The sequence below is a fragment of the Peromyscus leucopus genome, chromosome 5 (assembly GCF_004664715.2).
Source record: "Peromyscus leucopus breed LL Stock chromosome 5, UCI_PerLeu_2.1, whole genome shotgun sequence".
Lineage (NCBI taxonomy): Eukaryota > Metazoa > Chordata > Mammalia > Rodentia > Cricetidae > Peromyscus > Peromyscus leucopus.
In genome coordinates, this window is record NC_051067.1 from 36,081,662 (window position 1) to 36,100,708 (window position 19,047).

The window sequence follows — 19,047 nt, forward strand, 5'->3', positions numbered from 1 at the left end:
TAAGTTTTATGCTGTCTTGTGTGCTTGTCAAACTTCAGATTTTTACATAGACATCACAAAAGCCTGGATCCATATTATATTAATGTAAACGAAAAATATTTTCTTAAAATTTCAATTGTTTCTTAGAATTTGATTTTATTGTGTAAGAAGATTTCCATTATAGCCATGCATGCGCTGAGAAAAAACACTAAACTTCTGGTTCAACAAGGCTCATGTCAGCAGGACAGTGCAGGGTTGTGCAGTCTGTACTCATTCTTGAAAACACTCATTTTTAAAGACCTCTCGGCACCTCAGTAGCTTGAGGAAAACATCAAATTTATGAGTGTCCCTTTTCAGGCAGCAGAGCAGGCTATAAAAGGCAAAAGGTGAGTGTCTTTATCAGATGATTGCAAGTCTGCCAGTCCAAACCAGGCAGGGTAGGCATCTTTTTCAACTTCATTCTGGCTCTAAACATCAAATGGACAGGTGTTATTCACATTATACCCCCATGAGTTTCTGTTTCTCTCTATCTCTCTCTCTCTCTCTCTCTCTCTCTCTCTCTCTCTCTCTCTCTCTGTGTGTGTGTGTGTGTGTGTGTGTGTGTGTATGTGTGTGAAATAGGCTTGATTTGGATGTCAGTGGTCAATTTTGGGTAAAGTACCTCCAGTGAAGCCTACTTTGGTTTTTGAGAGAGCTGTTCTTACTTTTATATGGAACTCATGGCAGATCTTCTTAAGACTGAGTCATTATTCTAAAGGCTACAAAGGGAAGATACCACATCACCCATTTGACACAAATTCTGGAACTGGACTCAGGTCCTCACACATGGAAGGAAGGCACTTAACACACGTGAGACATCTCCCAGTGCACATTCCTTATAAATTGTTAATTAATTTTGGTAAAACACAGAAGACTATAAATTTATAATGAGGAACCCTGGAAATTGGGGTAAATGTATTAGAAACCAAAACATAATTTGGAGACAGGCATATGTATTTTCTGACTTGCCACTGATCTCAGATGAGATAGATTCATGCACAAGTGGACAGGAGGTACTATTTGGCTGTATATATGGAATTAAGTAAAAGACCATGAAAAGGCTAGTATCAGTACTTTCCCTTTGGGGAGTTTTACATGTTCTCAGTTCTTTCTTTGATGTGTCCTTCATACCATATTAGTTCTGATAGAGTGTCCTGATCCTTTCCTTCCTTTCAGGTAAATCCATTCTACATTTTATATACTTTACTGAATTCTTGAACATGAGCAGTATATTTCACTTAATGTATTATGTGCAGGCAATTCTAGGCAGTGACTATTACATGATCAACTGTACATTAGGCTGTAGTGTCCATCCCATCCAGGAAAGCTACTGTTGAAAGGACTATGAGACACAAAACTATTTTCTACAGATCACTGTCCTAAGGGCTTATTAAAAGAGCATGTATTTGAGAATCTCAAAATTCTTTTTGAATTACACAATTTACAAACTCTATCCATAGGATGACCAAAGACTCATGTTGAAACAGCTTACCCTGCTGAGTATGATTTTCATTCCTTCCAGAAGCACATGGGTTTTGTCCTTCACAGCATTGGCTGTTTTCAGCATTTTATCAGAAGCTCCAGGGAGGGTGGGCACTGCAGAAATCATGTATTTCAGCGGTTCTTCCCAGGAATGGGTAATATTGATCATTGCTTTCAGAAGGTCTTAAGTCTAGGAAAACATCATTGAATATCACCTTTAACTAAGTGAAATGCAGCTGTGTAGATAGGTAATTATGGTTTTTTCACAAGGGAGGCAAACTACAGTGTATTTTTATTAGTAGTAATATATGTTAATGAGTTCAAAGTATATAAATATTACCTAAAAATAAAATTCTACTTTGCTAAATAAAGCAAATTGGGTCTTAATAATTTTGACTGTTCAAAATGATCATATTTTGTTTTTCCTTTACATTCAACCATTTGTCCTAGTTGTTTGAAATGTTCTCTTTGATTGCTTGCCCTGCCTATGAGAAAATTAAGTTTACAGGGCTCAGTAGGTGTCCAAAAATATGACTCATATTGCGTAGATGCCAATAATGTCAGAAGCTAATGCCCAAATCATTTCTATACTACTGAATCAAATTGATCTCTCCTATTCTTGCTTGAGAGTTTTATATTATGCTAGAATATTAAACAAGAGTGTGTTGGTATTTTATTTGTGCTGAAATGTGATGATATTTTATATGTGCTTAATAAATAAAGCTTGCCTGGAGAACAGAGGAACAGGATCAGCCATTATAAGTAAACAAAGATGTCATGCAGTGTTACCATATGACTATCACTTGTCAGACAGGGATCTGTCTGGATCTCTGAGAGCCAAGACCACACTGGAAATAGCCAGGTGTGGTGGCACATGTCTAAAATTCCAATCACAAGTTAACAATGGAGGTCTGGAGGTCTATAATAACAGACAGGAAGTGACAAAGCTGGACAGGAAGAGGAAGTGATGTAGCTGGACAGAGAGACCAAAACAGATGGCAGAAAAGCAAGGCATAGAGGCGTTGATAGATAGGAAGTAATTTGCATTTGGAAGCTGTAGAGTTGGTGAGGTAAGGTTGGCTAGTGGCTCTCCCTATTTCCCTGATCTCTCTAAGGCTTTCACCCCTATATTTGGCTCCATGGTTTTTTTTTTTAAATTTAGTAAGACCATTTAGAAATTCATCTACACAAGTGACTTCAGACAAAATGGTTTTCAAAATCCTACTTTTCTTGTATCTGTATGATTCCTGCTGCTCTTGATTCTAGTGGAGTTGCGTATTTATTGACATGTACAGAAGAAAAATGATTATAAAGCAAATTCCAGGCATTGGTAGAAATCAGAATGGAATTTTTACCTGGTAAGTGTTATTACAAGGCCAGAGTCATACAAAATAAATTCTTTAGTTAGCTGTTTACTATGATGTTTGTAAGGACACTTACAGGCTATGAAAATAAAGACTAGAGAGGAATTCAAACATAATTTAAATAAAAAGTTTATAAATGAAATGGAGATACCAATGGTGATAATCAAGTTATTGCTAGTAGTGTTAGATAATAAGGAGTAAGAATGATTACATGACATGAAAGAAGTTTAGTGTAAATTCTTACTTAATATGCAAGGGAAATGACTTCTGTGTACTGTTTGGAGCCTTAGTCCATTTTCTTCTTAAAAGTACTGTTATCAGAGACTATTTTTCAACATTAAATATTTCAGTGCCAACAGTGTGCTATTCATATTGTGTAGAAAATTAATCTGTATAAATGTTTTGTTCTGTTTCTTTTTCTTTATTATAAACACACTTTATTCATGAGACTATCTTATATATGAGTTATTTGTGTTGGTAATACCTGCATGCCTGGAGAAGAGATTATGTCTGTGAAATGGCTACGCATATTAATTTTAAATAAATATAACTGATGTTTATGACAAGTAGCCAGAGTGAAGAGATCATAACACATATACATTAGATCTTCAGAGTTATGTAGACATCATCAAAACAGAAGTCATCCAGAGGATCATGATATAGTCTAAAGAGGAGTCTTTTGTGGAGTCAAGACGTAGGTAGGAGAAGGTAGATCAGTCAGGGAAGACTGTACAAACAAGGATGGAACAGAAATAGGTCCAGGAGAGTTTAGAAAAATAAGAAGAAAGGACACACTCACTGCTCAGTTTAGTAACATGATGCCAGAGGAGAATCCTTCAGTGTTATATCACAAACATAAAGAGATTTGCATTTACTCTATATTTATCTTTATATATAAAAATGAGTGTCCAGTTCAGATCAAAACTTTCCCAGGAAACGCAGAAGGTGTTGGTAAAAATAGTTTTCTCTGAGACAACTATAATCCTGGGACAATATGATTTGGCAGGCATTTTAGTTAGTGCTAAATTTGTCAGTTCTATGATTTGATTGTTCTCTGACAGTTGCATCTTTATCTATTGGATTAGAAATTTTCACACCTCTTGTGGGCTTAGTAATCACACACAGCACAGTTACCTTTGTATAGCATAACTTGTTTCATAAAAAACAAGGAGGAAACCTACTTTTGTTTCATGGACTTTCTCTCGAGACTCTGGAGTGTGGATGGAAGCAATGTGGCATAGGCTGGGCATTCTGGTCTTGTACCAACTGCTCTTGAAATATTTCATGTCCTTGAAGAAATTAAATAATTTAGTTTACTGGGGATTCAGAATTGAATAAAAACAAACATGGTACATTTGATAAACCATTAATTTTTGATATTTAAGAACAAAAATTGAAACAGTAGAATGATGGAAACATCATCTGCATGCCCTTCATTTCCTTCTGCATGCAATCTACTCAACTGTCCTCTCAATCTCTTCCCCTCTATACTGCCCCCTTGTATTGTACTTGCTAATGTTATTGTTTGGAAAGAAAGCACTAAGATGCACCCAAGCTTCTAATTACTTACATCTTTAAATATCAGTTTTTCTAGGCTGAGTGTCTCAGCATTGTTATTATATATCCATATTTAAAATAATTATTTTTCATTGACACAAACTGATTTTTTTAAATAAGAACTGTTCAATTATAATTTGGATCTAAATATCACCAAGTTAGTACCACAAAAAGTTCATGATAAATGTAAGATTTACAAATGTTGTTACAATCAACAATTTACGATTCAATTCTAGTTACATTTTAAGGAAATATTCAGCAATGAGTGAAGTAGATAGAATTCACATAAATATTTCAAGTTTCTATACTAATGATAAGAAGGATGTACTTGCATAAGATATTTCTTAAGAAAATACAAATTACTTAATTCTAACTATCAAAGAATTTAAAAGAGTTAAAGCATTCTTAGAAATGTTGTGCATCAAGCTTGGTGGTGGTGGTACACACCTTTAATCCCAGCACTCGGGAGGCAGAGCCAGGCTGATTTCCGTGAGTTTGAGGCCAGCCTGGGCTACCAAGTGAGTTCCAGGAAAGGCGCAAAGCTACACAGAGAGACCCTGTCTCGAAAAAACAAAAATAAAAAAAAATAAAAAATAAAAAATAAAAAGTTGTGCATCTGGAAGATTAGGACTGAAGAATGAGAGGTATGAGAAAACTAGTATGGGAAAATAACAATGGGAATATATATCCCCTGTAAATGTAGGGATATGTAATCCAATATGCTCAATTTTCAATGGACATTTGCTTTGTTGTTTCCTCACTGACAGGCTCTGATAGATGAGTTATCTCCCTGAGGGACAGTGAATATAGTTTGTGTCTACAGTAGCCCTTCAATTTCACTAAGACACCCATTACTGAAAATGATAAGCCAGGATTGTTTACATTTATGAGCTTATCTGTAGCTATTTTGTTTTATTATGTTTTTCACTGTTTACATAATTTCAATTTCCTTAGTTTTGTTTTTCTCCACCCAACCAACTAACTTCAATTCCCCTGTACTAGTTATCTTCTGATCAGTAACTCAGGAATGCTAATGAAGACAGAATATATGAAGACTGAATATATGACCATGAAATCAAAATGCCAATGAAGAAGTTCAAAGTTGTTCTTGGTAAAGTTAGGAAATGAAAATTTGAAATATCATTGAATTCTTTACATTTTTTGAGATTTTATGAAACTTCATACTTTGCCCTTTATACATTTTGCTATATAATTCTTTCTATTACCTATAATTTTTTTTAGCTTTAGGAAAATATAATAACTATATACACAAAATGGAATAGGGATACAAATGCATCACAGACACAGATGTAAATTTTAAATACCTTGAATATATCATAGGAAGAATTCTAAAAATCAACAACAATAACATGCATTTTTGCAAGTATCTGTTTAATTCTATAGCCCATGTCTCATTTTCTTGACATCACCAGAGGGCAAATATATCTTAATTTAAAAATACATAGCACTTAATAATTATTATTGTTGTTGATCTATTACCTATAAAACTGAATTATTTGGAATCGGATACATGAGTCATTCCAATTTAATTAGTGATTAGCTATGTGAAGGTACTTTTAGAAAAAAATCCAGAGGCAAGGATTCTTTTACAAATTCATGGTATAAATCTGTAGCCAGGAAATATGTGGTATGAGACTGATCAACCACTCGGTCATACAGGTCTTCAGTGGACACAGAGCCAGTTGTTTTGGAGGACACATGCTCCCAAAGGAGCAGATTTGACACCATCAGTAACATACATACCCCTGCTGTCAGAGAAATGGCAATGAGGTGATCTATACAAATCAGGTTACAACAGTTAAATAAGCTGGGAATGTGTTCTGAGGGCCCTCTCCTATGTGATTTGGGTTGATGTACCTTACTAGAGCATTCACTTTTTCAACTGGTAAAATACAAAGATAGCTACATTTTTCCAGTAAAAGTTTGACATGTGGAGACTTTTCACAGTTTGTATTTGCTCCAAAAGAGCTTCTCAAGTTTGCAGACACATGGAGTTTGATTTAACATGAACCAGAGTCTTCAAGTCATTATCTGCACACATCTGAAATTCTAGAGAATTTATGTTGTCTTTCATTTTACTAAATACATTATTATTGTAACTAATTCATTTTCCTTGTACATATCAGTTAAGAATGAGGTGATTTGATAGTTTATTCAGGTTGATTTATGTGAGCAGATATCCAAGCTGGGTACACAAATTAATTATAACTTCCTATTTCTGTGTTTGAAGCAGTTGGACCACATATTTAATATTGTATTCTCAATATACTCTAAATTCTCTGTAATATAAATTGAACACTTTGAGCTGTATTTTCTTTTTGTTCTAGAAGGTGACTTTTGAAATGGAAGGTGTTATACGACTGATGGCTCTTAATATCAGTAATGCTGTCCCATTTTCCCTCCTGTTAATAAACACACACAAAATAACTCTGAGAAATCCCTTGTGTCTGCAACACAGAAAATCCTATTTGAAAACCTCTGAGCTCAAACTTAATTAAGCAATTAGAATATAGAATGGTCTTTCAGCTCTGTGTTGACTTTTCTCTAGATAAATGATGATGAAATATCAGTTCCCTCCAAAATACAGAGCAGATCACACCAAAGAAAATCTACTCTACAAACAATCTTGATGTAATATACACTAAGGGTTACTGAGACTGTAAGAGGTACCTGATGAATGGCTACTTATCAGAGCTTGGTAAAATCAAAGCAAGCTGCATCTTTGAGATGATTCACCACAGTGTAAACTTCAACTTGGGAAAGCTGCTTCACCTGAGTGCTGCCTTCAGTCAAATTTCCATCTCCCATATATACGACCAGATTGTACCCAAAGCCAGATGAAGCTGGGGGCCAGATTGAACCAGCATCTATAGATCAGTGACACTCTTCCCTCAGGGCTTATTAAAATCCTCTTTATATTTAACATAGTTATTTGTCAATATGTGTCACACCGCATTTCCCCCAGATGATCTATAGAATGCAAGTCATTCTCCAAATCAGAAAGGCCGGCTCTGTTCATTGGTTACTTATTTTCAGGTAAGCAGGAGAAAAGACCTATTTATCCAATTCTTTTCCCTAGTTCAAGGTCTGAGATTTGAAGGCAAATGGATGGATCTAGAAAAAAATCATCCTGAGTGAAGTAACCCAGACTCAGAAAGACAAACATGGTATGTACTCACTCATAGGAGGATACTAGATGTGGAACAAGGATGACTGGACTGCTACTCACATCACCAGTGAGGCTACCTGGAAAACAGGACCCCAAGAAAGACATAGGGATCACCCAATAATGGAGAAATGGATGAGATCTACATGAACAGCCTGGACATGAGTGGGAGTAATGAAGGGCAAAAGTCAAGGGAAAGAGCTTGGGGGACCAGGAGATCCCAGCTGGATCAAGAACAGAGGGAAAACAAGGAATAGGAGACCATGGTAAATGAAGACCACATGAGAATAGGAAGAAACAAAGTGCTAAAGAGGCCCACAGAAATCCACAAAGATACCCCCACAAAAGACTGGGGGCAATGGCCGAGAAACAGCCGGAAATTACCTACTCTGGTGATGGGGTGGCCAAACACCCTAATCGTCATGCTAGAAACCCTGTCCAATGACTGAGGGAACTGAAAGTAGAGATCCATGGCTAGGTCCCGGGTGGAGCTACGGGAGTCCAATTAGTGAGAAAGAGGAGGGTTTATATGAGCAAGAATTTTTGAGACCAAGGTTGGATAAAGCACAGGGACAAATAGCCAAACGAATGAATACACATGAACTATGAACCAATGGCTGAGGGGCCCCCAACTGGATCAGGCCCTCTGAATGGGTGAGACAGTTGATCGGCTTGATCTGTTTGGGAGGCATCCAGGCAGTGGGACCGGGTTCTGTGCTCATTGCATGAGTTGGCTGTTTGAAACCTGGGGCTTATGCAGGGTTGCTTGGCTCGGCCTGGGAGAAGGGGACTGGACCTGCCTGGACTGAGTCTACCAGGTTGATCTCAGTCCTTGGGGGGAGGCTTTACCCTGGAGGAAGTGGGAATGGGGGGGTAGGCTGGGGGAAAGAGGAGGGTGCGGGAGGGGGGAGAACAAGGGAATCCGTGGCTGATATGTAGAACTGAATTGTATTGTAAAATAAAATAAAATTAAATTTAAAAAAAAGATCTTATGTGCCTGTTGTGTCTTCTGCAGTTTTCTCTAGTACTTGTGGTGATGATAAATGCTTTCCATAATCTAATCTGTCTTCACATAAGTCAATTATTATGGACTGTCTTAAATAAACAAAAATCTCTTTTATTAACCATTAACACTGCAAAATATTTATGTCAATATGCTCAGTAACAGTTCTAGTAATCAACAGGTCTAAACACAAAAGTTTAGAAGGCCTTTTGGCAAAAACATCATACCCATTGATGAAAAGTCTACTTATAAATGCAAATCATGACATTTTTAGTCACCTTGTATTTTATGTCTTACAATATAACATATTGATTGCTTTATGTGTCTTGAGACTTATAACATATCTGATAATTGTTAGTTTCAATGGTAACTGTTGTGCCAGGGTTTCACTACTTGCCATACTTTGTCAGGGTTGTGATGATTGTATCATGTCACTGAATTGTAGCAATTTTAGGCAATTATCCTGAAATATTCTATAGAGTGACTGGTGGCATCATGAAAGATATTCCATGTTGTAATAGATTCTATATCATGTAAGTGCAAAATTTCCATTTTGTTTAAGCAAAATATTCAATTTCTTTAACCACTTACTGTGCTGTGCAACTGATAACTGTGGCTGCACCATGGAGAAATTTTTGGTATCATGGTGAAGAATTTCTAGAGAAGAAACTGACTTTGGACACTGGTATTTCAATTAACTTGTAAATATCTGGCACTTCATTTTCCATGCCTAATGAGTCCCTTGTAAAATTTTCTTTCCACTACTGTTTATTGTTTTTCAATATGCTTTACCAGGACAGTAACACGTTTAGAGCAAAGTTCTATTTCATGAAGCAATTAGGAATGGTGGATAGTTTTAAATAATGCAAAATGTCATTGAAATTGAGAATCTGTAAGAATACACATAAAATTTAAAAAAATCTACAGGAGTATGAAAAAGCACATAGGGTTATCAACTATTAAGAGAGCAGGTCGATTATGTGAGGATGTTTGGGAGAACCTACTCTAGCTATATATTATCTACCAAAATTTTGCCTGAACTTTAATTTTCTCATCTTGGAATATCAAATTCTACTGACCTTCAAAATAGAAGACATCATTTGAGGGGACACTTACATATATTATGGGGTCAAGTAGGGCCATATCCTGCTGGATTTTACTGCACTCACTGCTTCCTCAGTCTCCATTACAGGCTGAGACATGTACCACAGAAATGTGTGAATATGGGTTGTTTATTGACAAAATATTTTTACTTAGAGGGCCCAAGAATGACTTCGAAATTTCAATCTTATCATCTTCCATTACTTACAATAACATAAGTTTGCCTATAACTCAGAATGAAGTGTCCCCCATTATTACATAAACATAAATCACCATAACTCATTCTCTTTCATATTCTTAATATAAGAGGGATATATCACAGTATACTCTTATGCCTTAGTACCTGCTTGAACATAAGCCACTCCTGTGACATTTAGATTCCAAAGAGAGACTTTTTCCTCCATTGCCCATCTTGATTGCTCAAATACTTGGATCATCCATAACCTCTCTATGGTAATCACCATCCTCTGGTTTATTTCTGATATCTGATTATATTCTAAACAAAGTGACTGTGCCCTACTCTTCGGCTATCAAACTATCACTTTTTTCCACTGACATATTATAATGTATCCATCAGTTATGTAGCAGTTTGGCTCAGTAGCAACTCCAAAAAGATGAGAAGTTCCTATCCTCTGTCTACCCAGAGTATAATTATGTAGATCAATGGTATTTAAACTTCTTATATCCTGAAAAAGTTTGTCTTCAGTAGAGAGCAGGGACAACATGGGGCCACAGATCCTAACCCTCAAGGTAGGGACAATTTCTCAGCATTACAGTCAGACTTAGATATGATCTCAACTGTGTCCTAAATACTTTCAGAAGTTGTAGGCTCTCCCCAGGCATGGGTGGAAGGAGAAATTTACACTATGCCCTCTCCCCTAATTCAGTAAGAAGGTAAAGAACAAAATAAAGTTCATTTTCCTTTACTAATTCTTTTTTTTTAACTTGATTTTGGAATAAATTACAGAAACTGATATCATTGCTTTAAGGGTTCCCTGAACATAGACAGCTTTGCTCTAAACTCACCATCAGGAAAATTCGTGACCAATTGTCCCTGTGGTCATTTTCAGGGAATTCATTTAAGACAGTTTTTTTTTTTTCTGGTGTTCTCATGTAAGACTAAGACTGTAACTGTCCATCAATGCCCATGTATTGAATAGGCACACACACACACACACACACACACACACACACACACACGCATTTATACCCTTTGATTTTTGTGTTGCTCTCAGCTGTCCCTATGTCATCATGTATGTGTGTTTGTATGTATGTGTATGTACTTATACTGGCCAGAGAATAGCCATGTTGTGATTCTCAGAAATACTGTTGACCTCACTCAGAAGGTTGCCTTGTTGACTTGAATCTCAGTATTAGAATAAACTGGATAGACAGACATCCAGGGGTCTTTGTGTATCTTTCCCATAGTGCTAGTATTAAAGTGCATATCACCATACCAGGTAACATTATTTCTGAGGATCAAACCCAGGTGCTTATGTTTATAATGCAACCACTTCACAGATAGAGACTCCCACCCTTTCATGCTGATTTTGTATGTAAAGAATGCTGTGGTTGTTGAATATCATGATTTGAAGAGTTATAAAAAAATCTGTCTTGAACTTGATATGTACTTTTTCTTTCACAATTTGTAAACAATGTATATATAATAATTTGGTTGAATGTTTTGCTTAATTGGTTTTTCCATGTGAATGCAAATTTCTAGTCTTTGTAGCACAGAAAAACGGATTCTCAAGATTCTATTTAATCTTATGTGGTATTTTTGTGTTTAAGATTCTTTTAAATCTTTATTTCCTAACTTGTTCTGTCAAAGTTATGTGCAATCATCTTACAGAGTATACTTTATGTGGAGTTCTATGAAATTGAACATCTGTTGTTCATCTATTTCCACTAAAACTAAATCCTTCCATCTTGGTGAGAAGCTTACTAAGAAAAAGAATCATAAAAGGGACATGAAACAAAATGTCTTAAGAGGGTGTGAAAAATTCCCTTCTTCTGGGAACCTCATTCAGCTGGGGTAGGAAACAGTTTCACAGCTTCAGGAAGACCCCAAAATTTATCACATTCAGTAGGATTCTCCACAGCAGAATGTATGCACTAAGAAGACTATAGGGAGATGCTTCCAGACAAGTTGAGCTGACCAAAACATCTCAGGCCTGCTGTGCTCCATGGAGAAGACAGAGAAGCAACTGGATGAACTAGGAGAATGTCAGACCTATCAGACTCATCAAAAATCAGCTCCACAACCTTTGAGCTGTTGGCATAGTATGTGGTGTGCTATAGTTTTCTAGTTCCCCTGAGGTTTCACCATCTTAGACTAAGGTTGGGGAAATCTAACTCTCCTTCTGTAATGTCTTCTCCTATCTGTAATCTTTCACTCATTCTAGTGCATTTAAGCACAGTAAGATCACTGGTTTGCCAAATATGGAACTTAATGATACCCTTCCTTTTTTCTGCCATTCTTACTCTATCTTGTGTGAGTGGATGTGTTTTCATGTCTCCTGGAGAGGATTAGTATCATGAGATAATATCTCATATATCTGTGTCTTAGATTAAAGAGTGCTACTGCCTTTGTAGAACTGAGTATAACAGATTCAAAATATGAAATTTCAAGAATGTGTGTGTTTTGTGTTTATGTGATGTGCATGCATCTCTGTATGTATGTCTCTATGCCTTTCCCTCTGTCTCTCTATCTCTTTCTCTTTCTTTGTATATGTGTGTTATAATCAGATATGAGTGTAAGGTGTCTTCTTCTATTGATACTTTATGGTTATGACAAGGTTTAACAACAATCTAGTGCCTTCTCTTTTCCATTAGGCTGCTGACACCACATATATTAGTCATAGGATATGGATAAATTGAACTAGTACTAGCTTGGAATATTAATTATTGAATAGCAACCATACTATATAAACTTATTATTCATTATGTGAGAGGAGAAAGTGTTACCAACAGGATTACTCAGGTTTCATTAACCCTCTGATCTCTTATATTGATTGGCATGCCATCATATGCCCATTATAGCAATAACAGCATGAAAAGTAGGACTTGAGGGATACTGCACAAGATAAAAGTCATTTCTGCTTTTATTAACCAGATCAAAATCTCTTGTCTCCTTGTATCATAGGTCTCAATGAACAATTTGATGCTATTATTCTGCTCAAAAACCATTGTAGTTATCTATGCTATAAGTGCTTCATTTTATATCCATAGATTTGGGAAGCTCTCAGTTCTCATCAGAGAACATTATTATGTACTATATAGTTGTTTGTTCATGAATCAATAATTGTTAAACATGCAAAATACAAATTGTTGAAGAGTGTTCAGCTTCCAGTGGGGTAAATATACAGTGAGACAATATTTTCAAAAAATGTGAGGGCCATTACACACACTTATTCACAGCAACTCTTTCTATATTCATAAGAGCTGCATATAATCAAACCAGGAGGAAATTCCATAATTACTGAAAAAAGAGCTAAAGAAGTTCTTTAAATTTCTGAGCTGTTATTCATAGTGATGTCTTCTGGAAAGAGGAGAGTGAATTTTCTACAGGGATGAAGGCTCTGAGATACTTTCAATGCTCAAATAGATGATAGAATCCATGATACATACACACTGTACTAAGTTCCTGGTGTCAAATCAGAAAACATGAACGTGGAAGGTACATGTGAGGGAACAGATTGGGGAGGAATTGGAAGGGAGATTGTGGGATGTGGATTTGCTGAGAGCACATTAGTGCATGAAAGAAATTATTAAACATTAAAATCTATGCATTTTCCTGGCTGTTGTTTCAGATTTCTTTTGAAATTGTAAAACTGTTACAGCAGGTTCTCTACACCTGAATTTGGAACAACCAAAAATAAATTCATTTTCCTTTGTTTAAAAAATTTTATTAAAAAATGACTATTACTTATAGTCAATTCCCAAATACAGATTAAAAACTATTTTGGGAAATAAAGTTTACAACCACAATGTAACTAGAATGAGGGTGGCCCTATGGAGGACTCCTAATAAAGGAGGATAAGAGCCTGAACCAGCCATCTTATTTTCTTGTTTAAAATCAAGTCTTTTTTGGGACTTAGTATGACTAAGTGAAATGACATAAAAAGATTGATATTTGAATCTTAGAGTAAGAAAAGCTTTTATAAAGTTTTTTTTGCAATTATTTGTATTTATGTACATATAACTATATTTTGAGACATGAATGTAGTTGCACACTTATGGCTTTCCTGTAGAGGTCAGAGGATATTATGCCAGAGTTGGATCTCTCCTCCAATAGTGAGAGTCTCAGGGATTGTACCCAATTGTGTCAGGCTTAGAAACAATTGCCTTTATGTTTTGAGCCATATGACTAGCCATACAAAATTATTGTCCAACAGTTGAGGTAACAACTTTCAATGCAATTGGAAAGTTTGCACTGCTCATATTGAAGATACCACTGCTAAGTAGGCGTATATGCATTCAATCACTGGCAGGCAAACAGTTTTCCTGCTTTTACATTTAAATTTTAAATTTAAGACATTGAAGAAAGTGCTTGAAGAAGGTATCAGGAGATGGGAAGGTATGTCATCATCATGGATTAGGAGGAGTAATACAATAAAAATAACCATTTTACCAAAAGAAATCTACAGATTCAATACAATCCCCACCAAAATTAAGCAAAATTACTAAAAAATAAATTGTATGTTCAATAGGGTCTTACCATCTTTATCAGTCATGTTTGACAGAGGTCTTGTATACCTAATATTGAAATCACTTAAAATAACTGAACTCAGAGAAAAAAAGTAGCCCAATCAAATATATGAGACATGGAACTTCCTAGATATTTCTCAGAAATGAACTACAAGTTGTTGAGAAACATATAAAAGTTTAATGTAAGATGTGAATTAAAACCACTTTCATATTTTACTCTTCATCAGTAAGAATGAAAAAAAAAACATATAACAGCCAATGGGGATAAAGATGTGGTGAAAAGAACTACTGGTAAGAGTACAAAGTGGTACAGCCATTAGGGAGTCAATGTGGAGGATGACCAACGAGCTAAAAATAGAAATGCCACAAGAATCACCACTACTACTATGGGCATAGGCCCAAAGGACTCTACATTTTAGGATATGGATACTAGATAAAATCATGTTTTTTTTATTTCAAAATCGGCAACAGCCTAAATGTCAGCCAACTGAACAATGGCCAACAAAACTTGCTATATTTACAATGTAGTATCATTCAGCTATTTAAAAAATTAAATTGGAAGTAGTTGGATACCAGAAGCAATCATCCCGAGTGAGTCAGTGATATACACTAGATCCAAAAAGACAAACATTTTATGTTTAAATTTATATGTGGATGTTAGATCTTATGCTCTATAAATTTATGTGTTCATTGTTTGACTTCTGAGTTAGTCTTTTTATGTCACCTAAAACAGTTTAGAGGCATTATGAAAGTAGGAACATCAAGAGGAAAATGCCATCATCAGATTGGTCTGTAAACAAGCCTGTTGTTCATTTTCTTGATTGATGATTGATTTAAAGAACACCTCAGGTGAGTGATATGATAGGGCTTAGAAGGCCAGATAAGCAAATCATAGGGAGCATGCCAGTAAGCAGCATTCATCAACTGCTTCTGTTTCAGGTCTTGCCTCCAGGATCTTGCCTTTACTTTCCTCCTTGACTTCCTTCAGTGATGAACTGTGATTTGGAGGGGAAATGAAACAAACATTTCATTTCCTCTCAAAGTTGCCTTTGGTCATGATGTTTTTCACAATATAAACCCTACCTAAGAAAAACACCAACAGAGATTAGGTAGCTAGCAATCAAATTGGAGAGATGAGATGAACTTTGAAGCAAAGGGAAATTAAATAATTAATTGATTATTGGTCTTTCTGAAGAGAGAAGCCCATAAAGAAAATATCACAAATGTGTTCTTAGATAGGCCTATGAATCAGTTTTCTATTACTGGGTCATAATGCCTGATAAAAAAACATCTTTAAAGGAGAAAAATAATAATTTATTGTTTCAGAGGCTTCTCTGTGAAATCATCAGTACTTGTTGCATTGGTCTATGTAACACAGATATCTCTGGTAGAAGCATGCAACACAAGAGGTGTTCGTTCATATGACGGTGATAAAAAAAAGGAAGGAGGAGAAGGAAAGGATGGAGGGGGAACAGAGTAGGATATAGAAAGGTACATAGAGATAAAGAGAACAGACAAGCAGAAAGAACGATTGACTTCAAACTCTTCATATTTCCCCTCAACATATACATCCAATGCCATAACTTCCTTCATTTATGTTCTCATTCCTCAAGTTTCTAGAAAGTATCCATCTCTTGAGGCTAAAATAAAACTCAGAAATTGAAGAAAGACATATTAGGTAAATTGATTAAAATGGATAGGAAAAAGGACTGGGTTCCAATATTAAAATTGTGGTATTATTTCAAATTTATTTTGTGTTTTCTGTTATCTTTTTTTTAGTTTTTATTTTATTTAAAATAGATTTTTCCTCTCATAATTTATCTTTTTTTATTCTTCTCATATATTTTACGTCCTGAACACCCCTCTCCCACTAGTCTCTCTAAACAACCTCTCCTCTTCCCCAATTCCAACCTCTTTGTTTCCCCTCATAAAAGAGCAGGCTTCCAGGGGATATCAACCAAACATAGCATAATATCAAGGCTAGATGAGGTGACCCAGTAGGAGCACTAGCATTCCACAAGCAGGCAAATGAGGCAGAGACAGCCCCTGCTCACACTGTTAAGATCAAGAACACTAAGCTACTCAGCCATAACATGTATGTAGTGAATATAGGTTAGACCCCTGCAGCCTCTCTGATGTCTGTGAGGCCCTATGAGTTCCTTTCATTTGATTCTGTGGGTTGTGTTCTCTTGTAGCCTGTCCCCATTGGCATTCCTCCCCCTCCTCTTTTATCTTCTCTTCATGATTTTTTCTTTCAGGAGTTGAAGAAGGTGAATGACTTACAACTCATTAATGGTCAACAATACAAAAATTTTATCTTTTATACAACAAGTTATGGGAGAGCACTGCAATCTTTTATTAATTAATTGGTAATTCCAAAATAAAAACAGAAGAAACACTGAACAATTTTTTTCATTTTTCTTTATTAAGAAATTTTCTTCTCACTCCACATACCACCCACAGATCCCATCTCCTCTCTTTTCCCATCCCAAAGCCCTCCCTTCCAAGCCACCCCACATCCCCCAAATCAAGGTCTCCCATGGAGAGTCAACAGAGCCCAACACACTGAGCCTAGGTAGTTCCAAACTCCTCCTGACTGCACCAAGGTTGCGCAAGGCATCACACCACCTGCATTGGGCTCCTAAAAGCCTGCCCATGCACCAGGGACTGATCCCAATCCTACTGTCTGGGTGTCCCCCAAATAGTTAGAATCAAACAACCATCTTATGTATCCAGAGGGCCTAGTCCAGTCACATGGGGGCTCCATAGCCACTAGTCTATAGTTCATGGGCTTCCACAGTGTGGCTGGTTTTCTCTACACGTTTGCCCATCATGATCTCGATGTCGCCCAACTGCAGAATCCCTCCTCTCTCTCATCTATTGGATTCCCAGAGCTCAACCTGGTGCCTGGCCGTGACTCTCTGCACCTGCCTCCATCAGTCACTGGACAAAGACTCTATAATGGCGGTTAGGGTATTCACTAGACTGGTCACCAGAGTAGACCAGTAAAGATGCCCTCTAGACCACTGCCAGCACTCCCAGATGGGGTCATCCTTGTGGATTCCTGAGAGCTTCCCTGGCTGGGCTGGAGGGAGAGCTCAGCTGTTAAAGGCTAGGCTCACAACCAAAAATGTAAGAGTTGCACAATTATTTTTATTGTGCCATCGTTAAACCAAATAAAGATCCCACCCCTTAAAAAAAGAAAACCAGGTAGCCTCCCTGGAGTTGTGAGTTGCAGTCTGATTATCCTTTGCTTTACATCTAATATCCACTTATGAGTGAGTACATACCATGTTTGTCTTTCTGAGTCTCAGTTACCTCACATCAGGGAGACCTTGCATTGGAGAAGGTAGGCATGGGGGGTAGACTGGGGGAGTGGGCTGAAGGGGTGGGAGGAGGTAGGATGGGGGAATCTGTGGCTGATATGTGAAATTAAGTTAATTATAAAATAAAAAAATATATAAAAAAGTAAAAAAGAAAAGTATAAAACAATATGCATCATTCTAACATACTCAATAACATAATTAGAAACCAAATACATGAACACTTGAAGAAAGTCATCTACCAGGATCAAGTAGAAATCATCACAGCAATACAATACAGAGATTGCTTGACATATGTAAATCAATAAATGCAATCCACACTATAATCATACTGAAAGACAAAATTCAAATAATCATTTCAGTAGATGTAGCAAAGTCCTTCCACAAAACCCAACACCTCTTCATGATAGAAGTTCTGTAGAAACTGGGGATACAAGTAACATACACAAACATAATACAGGCAATTTACAACAAGCCTACAGCCAGCATTAATCTAAATGAGAAGAGATTGAAAGCATTTGTACTAAATTCGGGATATAGACAAGGTTGTCCCCTCTCTCCATATCTATTCAATATTGTATTGACATCTTAGTTAGAGATAATAAAACAATTGAAGGAGACCAAGGGGACATAATTAGGAAGGGAAAGTATCTTTATGTTTAGATAAGATAGTATACATAAGTGACCCTAAATTTTCACCATGACACTCCTACAACTGATCAACACTTTCAGCAAAGTATCAAGACACAATATTAATAAACAAAATCAGTAGATTTTCTATGTCCAAATGCTAAACACTGTGAGAAAGAAATCAGGGAAACAACTCCTCTTACAATAGCTAGAAAACAAACAAAAAATGAAAACAATCAAGCACAAACTTACCTTTCTGGAGGAGGGGACGGCACGGGGGTGGGGGTGGGGAACCTGACTGGGGGGAAAGGAGTAGGGATGAAAGGGGGAACTGTGGTTGGTATGTAAAATGAATTAAGAATTTCTTAATAAAGAAAAAAAAACAACTTAGGATAACTTTAACTAAGCAAGTGAAACATCGGCAAAATAAAAACTTTAGATAGCTACATAAATAATTGAAGACGATATTTAAAGAAAGATCTCCCATGCTTATGGATCAATATGATTAATATAGTAAAAGTGGTTATTCTACCAAAAGAAATCTATAGAGCCAGTGCAATCTCCATCAATATTCAACACAATTTTTCACAACACTGGAAAGGACAATTTTCAGATTCATATGGAAACACAAAAAACCCAGTACAACTAAAACCATCCTAAACAAAAAAAAAA

The 19,047-nt window shown here is 36.3% G+C and overlaps 1 pseudogene; it reads right to left on the bottom strand.

Annotated features, from left to right (window-relative positions):
* Window positions 1-249: 249 nt before the first annotated feature.
* Window positions 250-13,599, bottom strand: LOC114701781 (annotated as a pseudogene).
* Window positions 13,600-19,047: the final 5,448 nt, after the last annotated feature.